This window comes from Triticum dicoccoides, chromosome 6B (assembly GCF_002162155.2).
Source record: "Triticum dicoccoides isolate Atlit2015 ecotype Zavitan chromosome 6B, WEW_v2.0, whole genome shotgun sequence".
Lineage (NCBI taxonomy): Eukaryota > Viridiplantae > Streptophyta > Magnoliopsida > Poales > Poaceae > Triticum > Triticum dicoccoides.
In genome coordinates, this window is record NC_041391.1 from 172054534 (window position 1) to 172063025 (window position 8492).

Sequence of the window (8492 nt, forward strand, 5' to 3'; positions counted from 1 at the left end):
GAGAGAGAGAGAGAGAGAGAGAGAGAGGGACTAACAAGGTTTTTGTGTCGGACGTGTGCGACAGAATTGAAGATTGTCAGCGAGAGAGTGAGAGAGAGATAGAGAGAGAACAGGAGTCTCGGAGAGGGGGAGGTCGCGTTTTATGCATCAAAGACTGATATAAACCATGTTTCGATATAAACTTTTATTCAAATATTTAAATTGGAGAACATGTTGTCTGCAATCCACACATGAACGGATATATGCGTATATCAAACAAGTTCATTAATTTGACTTTCAACATGTTCATGGAGCACTATAACACTGTACAACATGCTACTCGATTGAGGTGTTCAATTTTGGATTTAGTTCACTATTTTGACCTACTGAACGAGCTAGCTCATTGAATCGAGATATTTCGTTTTTGGTTTGAGTGGGTCAGCTATTTGTCATATAGTAAATCGCTAGCAACGAACATGTAAAAACACATTACTCGCGAGCATCATCTCTCCATCTAAAAAAGAAGTGGCAAGCTAATATTTCAAAATTTGATTCGAATCGACTTGGTAAGGTAGACGTGGATGCTCGTTCTCCCAAAATTTGAATGAACCGTTAAACATCCTCTCTGCTCGGTGGAATTCGCCTGAGCAAATAAATGGGAGACGCGAAATTACCATCCTATGTGGGACACGCATCAAATGGTCCGTTGTACATCGAGGGTAGGTTCGTAACTTCATCCAAGCCCGCCTTCTCCTCGGCCGAAATGACATGTGCCGAATAATTCATAAACCATGGTCGGCAAAACACGCTCTCCTCGCCCGAAATAGCTCGCGCCCACTATTTCAAAACACGCTCTCCTTGCCAGAAATCGCTCGCGCCCACTATAGTTCAAAACAGGCCCTCCTCGCCCGAAATCGCTCCCGCCCACTATTTGGGGAGAAGCAAAGTTACTCTACTATCCCCGACCCTCAGTACACAGACCCAAGACGAGAAGCCTATAGGCAAGGGTAGAACTGTAACTCCCCCTCACATTTCAGACAAATGCGTCCGTAAGACATGGTTCCACTCCCCTCCCAATTCCCGCCCGCCCGCCCCCATTCATACCTCGTGGGCGCCAAATCACCTTCTCCCAGGGAAGCTCCCTTCTCCCGAGCCGCGAAACCTCAGCCCCACCTCCATGGTGCCCCCACCGCACCAATTTCACAGCCACCCTCCTCCCTAATGCCGGAGATGCTGTCCAATTGCCATCATGCACTGGGCCGTGTGACTCTTACTCCATGCTGCTGGTGCTGCCTCGACGACGGCCGCGTGAACCGTACCGTAGCCGATTCACCCCCTCCATTGTTCATGGTGCCGGAGCGGCTCCAACTTCGGATTCGTCCAGAGTCCTGGCGCTGCTTCCGCATAGCCGTTGACCGTGGCGACATCACTCTTTCCCTGCCACCGGTCGCCACCGCAACCGCGCCGGCCTCATCGACTCGGCAGCTGGACCTGCCTACTTCACCATGCCGCCAGATAGGTCGCACCCTCATCTAAAATCACTTTATTTAGGCGTCAGTTGTCTGAATTTTTATTCTGGGCCAATCGATTCCCAATGGGAAGCAGCACCCCTCGAGGCGGCGGAGCTCCTAGGCTGCTGGTTGGCTGGTGTCTAACGTAAGGGTGCGGGGCTGCAAGTTCGCCGTGGAAGCAGCGCTTAGATGGCTATCTTTTAGAGTTGCGTGGGTTGAAGGTACTGCCGGCGCCGGATCTGGATGACGGGGAGTCTTTGTGGATTGGCCCAGGGGCGGCGCAACCACGGCAGTGCGGTGGGGCGGGGAGCGGGGTTTTGGCCGGGGCCACGGACGGCGGAGGCAGGATGCTCTGCCATTGGTCGCTGGCTCTTCAGGGAAGATTCTGAACAGTGTCAGCTGAGAGGCACAAGACGGCCATCAAGCCATCCGGCGTAGATCGGACAGTACCAAAATAAAATAAAATCGTGTGACCCCAATTTAGTCTTCAGTCAACAGACGTGTGACCACTCTTGTACCTTGCTGTTGATCTCTTAGTGTATTTCTTCGGATCAAAGAGATATGTCGTTCTTAACATTATGTGTTATCTGCATCTTCAGACACACCGTCTTCCGACTCACGGCAGCTGCTCCAACAAGGGAAGCATACACCAGAAGGGAGCTACAGTCCCCACTCAACAGTTCCCTTCATCGAATGTGCGTGTCCGACATGGACAGCCACAACAACTGTAGGGCCATCGACAAGTCAGCACATGATGCTCACTCCTATGGATGGCAGCCAGATAGGTTGTACCCTCATCTTACTTGTGTGCAACATTTATGGCTTTGTTATTCATCTAAGCACGGAAAATAGACCATCACATTTCACTGTATATTCATGCTGATATCTTACGGGTCTTGTTCAGGAGTTCACGATGTTCCATAGTTCAGCTAAGAAACTTGTTCTTTAGGTAAAGCTGTTCCATAGTTATCATCCATCAGCCAATGCTATCCCACAGGCTGGTGATTATAGTATTATACCACTTCTAGTATTACCTATGTTGTTCTTTAATACTTTTGTGTGCCATCTAGTTAATCTCGAGTACAAATGGTACATATTCTGTAGCTTTCATCTGTGTTCTCCCTTTAGTTTGTGAGACCTGTTGCTGCTAGTTAACCCTAGTCCTACTATTTAAGTCGTCTCCTACAGGCACTCATTTAGATAAATCTAACTACTAGTTGTCTTCCATGCATGTCAGATATAATTGCACACACTGATCTATCCACAAGAACCTCACGGAGCAATGTAAAGGCCAATAAACTTGATGTCAATGATACCCAATATGATGGAACATGTAAAGGCAGTTCTTCAGAAGACTTGTAGAAAGATGATGAATCCTCTTCACCCCACAAGGTCCTTGCTCTAACTTGGCCTGTGATATGGGTACAACATGCATATAATGTCCTGGAGTGTATCTACTCTGTTGCAATGCCATGTGCTTAGCATGATGATCATGCATGTAAATATGTCATGCCTTCCTGTTTTTCAGTACCTATTCCATTCATGATAACGTGTTTTCAAATTCAAGTACTGTCATTCTACTCTATCGCAATGCCATCTGCTTAATTTGGACATCATGCTTCTGAATATCTTATGCATTGTTATTCATCAGTATGTACTTCATCTGTCTGCCATACCATGTTTTTTTACATTGAAGTGTTGTTCTAGTGCTCTGTTGCAATGCCATCTTATTTTCCCAATCATACACGTGTATGTTGCCTTAGTTATTTCTGTACGTATTCCGCTAGCATATAGTTTTACATTCAACTAGTTTTTTTTGGTGTGTTGTCTTGTCGTATCCCTAGCTCTTACACCATACTCCCTCCGTCCGGATTACATGTTACTGAAATGGATAAAAAAGGATGTATCTAGAACTGAAATATGCCTAGACCCATCCATTTTTTTCCGAATGGAGGGAATACCTGTCAATATGCCATGCCTTTCTATTCTTCAGTACCTATTCCATCTCTCTGCTGTCGCATGTTTTATAATTAAAGCACCATTCTTCTATACAAGGCATGCAAGGGGAAGACGTCTATGTTAGAATCTGAAGGGTTACAAACAAGGCCTTTGCAAAAGATCCAAACGCCAGGAGATAATAAACCAACTCCAGTTTTTATAGATACTGCTCCAGCACAGAGAAACCCAACTCCTACTGATAATAAGCAGATTCCAGTGGCCAAAGAACTAGTCTGCTCCAGTCCAGCAAAAATATGTCAACTCAATTCTAAGAAGCGTGTGTGTATCCTTGCATCATGAAATTTTATAGCATGTTGATCATATTTTCTACATGTTTCTTACCCATCTCTCTTTTAGAAAATAAGCTTAACAGATAGAAGAATTTCTGCAATGTTATCGTTTATGATGAAAGATTCTTGCAGGAATTCTCTGTGCTCAATGTAGATGTAAGTACCTATTGTATATTACTATATTTTTACATCAGCATGTATTTTGTTAATTGGCGTGAATCCAACCTTTATCTGATCTAAATTTAGTTGTAGCAAAATGTATGATTAAAGGCCACAATGTTGATTTTTGTAAGGAAAACTGCCTGGTAGTTTTGCATCCTAAGCTGCATGAGTGTACTATCTCATATCAGTGGGTTTGAATACTTTGGTTCTGCAGTGGGGTTTTCAGTGTTTTTTTACTGTGTTGTCCTGTCGTATCCCTATCTCTTACATCATACTCCCTCTGTCCGGATTAAATGTCGCAGAAATGGATAAAACTGGATGTATCTAGAACTAAAATACGCCTAGACCCGTCCATTTATTTCCGGATGGAGGGAATACATGTCAATATGTCATGCCTTTCTATTCTTCAGTACCTATTCCATCTCTGTTGTAGCATGTTTTATAACTGAATCACCATTCTTCTATATAAGGCATGCAAGGGGAAGACGGCTATGTTAGAATCTGAAGGGTTACAAACCAGGTCTTTGCAAAAGATCCAAACGCGAGCAGATAATAAACCAACTCCATTTTTCATAGATACTGCTCCAGCACAGAGAAACCCAACTCCCACTGATAATAAGCAGATTCTAGTGGCCAAAGAACTAGTCCGCTCTAGTCCAGCAAAAGAATGTCGACTCCATTCTAAGAAGCGTGTGTGTATCCTCGCATCATGAAATTTTATAGCATTCTGATCATATTTTCTACATGTTTCTTACCCATCTCTCTTTTAGAAAATAAGGTTAAACGATAGAAGACTTCCTCCATTGGGATCGTATTCGAGGAAAATATCTTGCGGGAATTCTCTGTGCTCCAATGCTGATGTAAGTACATGTTGTATATCACTATATTTTTACATCAACATGTATTTTGTTAATCGGCATGAATCTAACCATTATCTGATCTAAAATTAGTTGTAGCAAAATGTTAAAGGCGCCAATGTTGATTTTTGTAAGGAAAACTGCCTGGTAGTTTTGCATACTGAGCTGCATGAATGTACTATCTCATATCACGCACATTACTGAATTGTAGTGCTTCTCTGGTTGCCCATTCATTCATTGTGTCAATGTTGCTTTCGTACTACCTTACCTGGCTGATGATAGCTGTGCCATATTGTGTTAATTTGGTATAGGCTAGTTGCCCAAATGTTCGTTGTGTCAATGTTTCTTTCCTATTATCTGACTTGGCCAATGATAGCAATGCTAGTGTGTTAATTTTGTGCAGGCTACTGAAGATAAGAAGACAAACTCTAAAAACAGCAAGGCAACCCCATTGTTTCTTTCCAGTAAATCTAGGCCAGGTAATATGGCAATAACTCATGATTAATCTATTTGGTTCCCGTCCTAATTTATGTTATGATGAAGTGGTCGAGACACTCTCCACTATCAATAATACAAGCCTGCCAAAATCGCCATCTGAATCTGTTCAGTATCCTCTGTCTCGAATGCAATAGAATAAATGTATGTTTGTGAACCAATTAATGGCTCAAGCGATGATGGAAATGGTGGATGAATCAGAGGTGCAGAGTCGTGCGACACAACAACTGATCAATGTTTTCAGAGACAGTGTAGCAAAGCAGAAAGAACTTGCCCACATGCTTATGGGCGTCATCTGTGCTGAGGTTGCAGATTGTTACGTTGTAGATGGTTAGGTTCTACTCATTTATTTGCACTAGCATCAATCTTTGATTGCCCAGTGGATGTAATTTCCTGTAATACATGTTGGATGTGCAACGTTATTCCCTATATGCCGTACCTTTGCGTGATCGGTTTTGGTCCTGTGCATAATTGCTTGTCGTAATGGGCTCAAATTATCTAATTTGGCCTAAAGACATGTATGAACTTTAGTGGGACCATTAAGTTAATGGGCCGTTACTAGGCCGAAAGTTAATGGTCGGCCCTCTTACCTCCCGGGTCGTTAACAGGCTGACATCAAAGCGGGCAACGGGTGGCCCCAGTTTATTTCACGGGCCATTAACAGGCCATTGATATGGCCCAACTATACTGTAGGCCTTTAGCAGGCCGAAAGGGACAGCGGGCTTGTACTGGACCATGAAGACCATGGGCCGCTAAGAGGCCGAAAGTCAGGTCGTATTGTAAATGGCCCAATTGTGTTGTGGGCCTTTAGCAGGCCGAAAGAGAAACCGGGCTGGTATTGGACCATGAAGGGCATGGGCCGTTAAAAGGCCAAAACTAAGGTCCGACTACAAATGGCCCAACTCATTTATGATTCGTTAACAGGCCGAAAGGCACACAGGGCCGGGAATTGGCCCAACACTTAAATGGGTCGCTAAAAGGCCAAAACTCAGGCCCGACTACAAATGGCCCAACTGATTTATGGGCCATCAACAGGCTGAAAGTTACACCGGGCCAGAAAATTGGCCCAACACTTAAATGGGCCGCTAAAAGGCCAAAACTCAGGCCCGACAACAAATGGCCCATCAGATTTATGGGCCATCAACAGGCTGAAAGACACACCGGGCCGTAAACTAGCCCAACATTTAAATGGGTCGCTAAAAGGCCGAAAGATGTACATCCTGAAAATTGGCCCATCCATTAAATGGGTCGTTATCAGGCCGAAATCTCATCGGGCCGATATTGAGCCCAAATATATAGCGGGCTGTTAACGGGCTCGAACTGACGATGGGCTGCAATGGTGTCAAATCTTTAACGGACCGTTAACGGGCCGAATTGGCACATCTCGTATGGGCCACGGGCTTAAATGGACCTGACACAAGTAGGCCTTATATGGGCTGGCCTGCTAATTTTTACTGGACCGGCCTTTTCACAGGAATGGGCCTCTGTTGGGCTGTGCCACGTGTCGACGTATCATAGGCGCCTTCTGTCCAACGAGGGGATGACATCTGTCCCAACGATGAGCCGACACATGTTTCCTCCAGCCAATGATGATTTTACACATGAAAAATCCCCATTGGTCGGGGCTGTTAACGGGTTATCGGATCCAAAACCCGACCCGATAGCTTAACGGTGTTCCGTTACGGTGGATGCCACGTGTCGGTCACCCTTGACGAAAGCACTTCTGTGACACGCGATTTATCGTCATGGAAGTGGACACTTCTGTGATGATAATTTTGGTAATGTGATGGAACACTTCTACGACAGCACAGGTATGACTATCTTGATTCTGTCATAAAATCATCATGGATGTACATGCATGACAAAAAATGCGACCTACTGTGACAAACACGTATCATCACGGAAGTGTATTTTTTTTGTAGTGCCAGGTCGGGTGCGACGGCTGCAGTCCCCGGGCCGCCTGCCGATGTCCCCGCGCCGGCTTCTGGTATCCTCAAGTCGGATCCGACTGCTTCAGGAGGGGCCGGCACGAAGATGGAGACGGACTCTGGTGATGGCTTGACAGACAGCTTGAGGAGGCGCTGCAAGGCGACGCCGGCTGGTATCGCCTGTCGGGTGGAGCCGATCCGTGCCAAGGCATCCGCTTGCTCATTATCATTCCTTGGCACATGGAGGAACTCGCACCCGTCAAGGTATCCATTGAGTTGCTGCACGAGGAAGCGGTACCCTGCCATATTCGCGTCCTTGGCGTCCCAGTTGCCTGGCGACTGCTGGACCACCAAGTCAGAGTCACCATAGCACAGGATCCGGCGAATGCCGAGTCCCTTGGCAAGCCGGAGTCCGTGTATGAGTGCCTCGTACTCGGCTACATTGTTGGAGGCGGCAAAATGGATTTGCAGCACATATCTGAGCTTGTCGCCTTTGGGAGAGGTGAGGACGATGCCGACTCCCAGACCGGTGCGCATTTTCGAACCATCAAAATGCATCCGCCAATGGGTGGAGTCTGGCGCTGGCGGCAAGTACTGGGTCTCAGCCCAGTCGAAGAGGAAGTCATCCAGTGCTTGTGACTTGATGGCGGTGCGAGGCTGGTAGTATACGGTATAAGGGGCCAGATCAATGGCCCACTTGGCCACTCGGCCCACAGCATCTCGGCTTCCAATGATCTCAGCAAGTGGAGCGGTGTAGATGACAGTTATTGGGTGCTCTTGGAAGTAAGGCTTCAGCTTCTTGGCGGCAAAGTGCACACCATAACACATCTTCTGATAGTGTGGGTAGTTTTGCTTGGAGGCGGACAATACTTCACTCAAGTAATATATCGGCCTCTGTACCAGCAATGCTCTGCCCTCCTCCTTGCGTTCTACCACTATGACTGTGCTGACCACCCGGCTGGTGGCAGCGATGTAGAGGAGCATGGGCTCTTTCTCATTTGGAGCCGCCAAGATAGGCGGGGTGGTCAACATATTCTTGAGTTGGTGAAAAGCTTCATCCGCATTGTCGTTCCACTCGAAAAAAGTGGTCTTCTTCATGAGCTGGTACAGGGGGAGAGCCTTCTCACCTAGCCGACTGATGAAATGGCTGATAGATGCCAGGCAGCCGGTGAACTTCTGTACGTCCAGTAGTCGGGTGGGTACTTCCATCTTCTCAATGGCCTTGATCTTCACTGGGTTGCACTCTATGCCGCACTCTGAGACCAGAAAGCC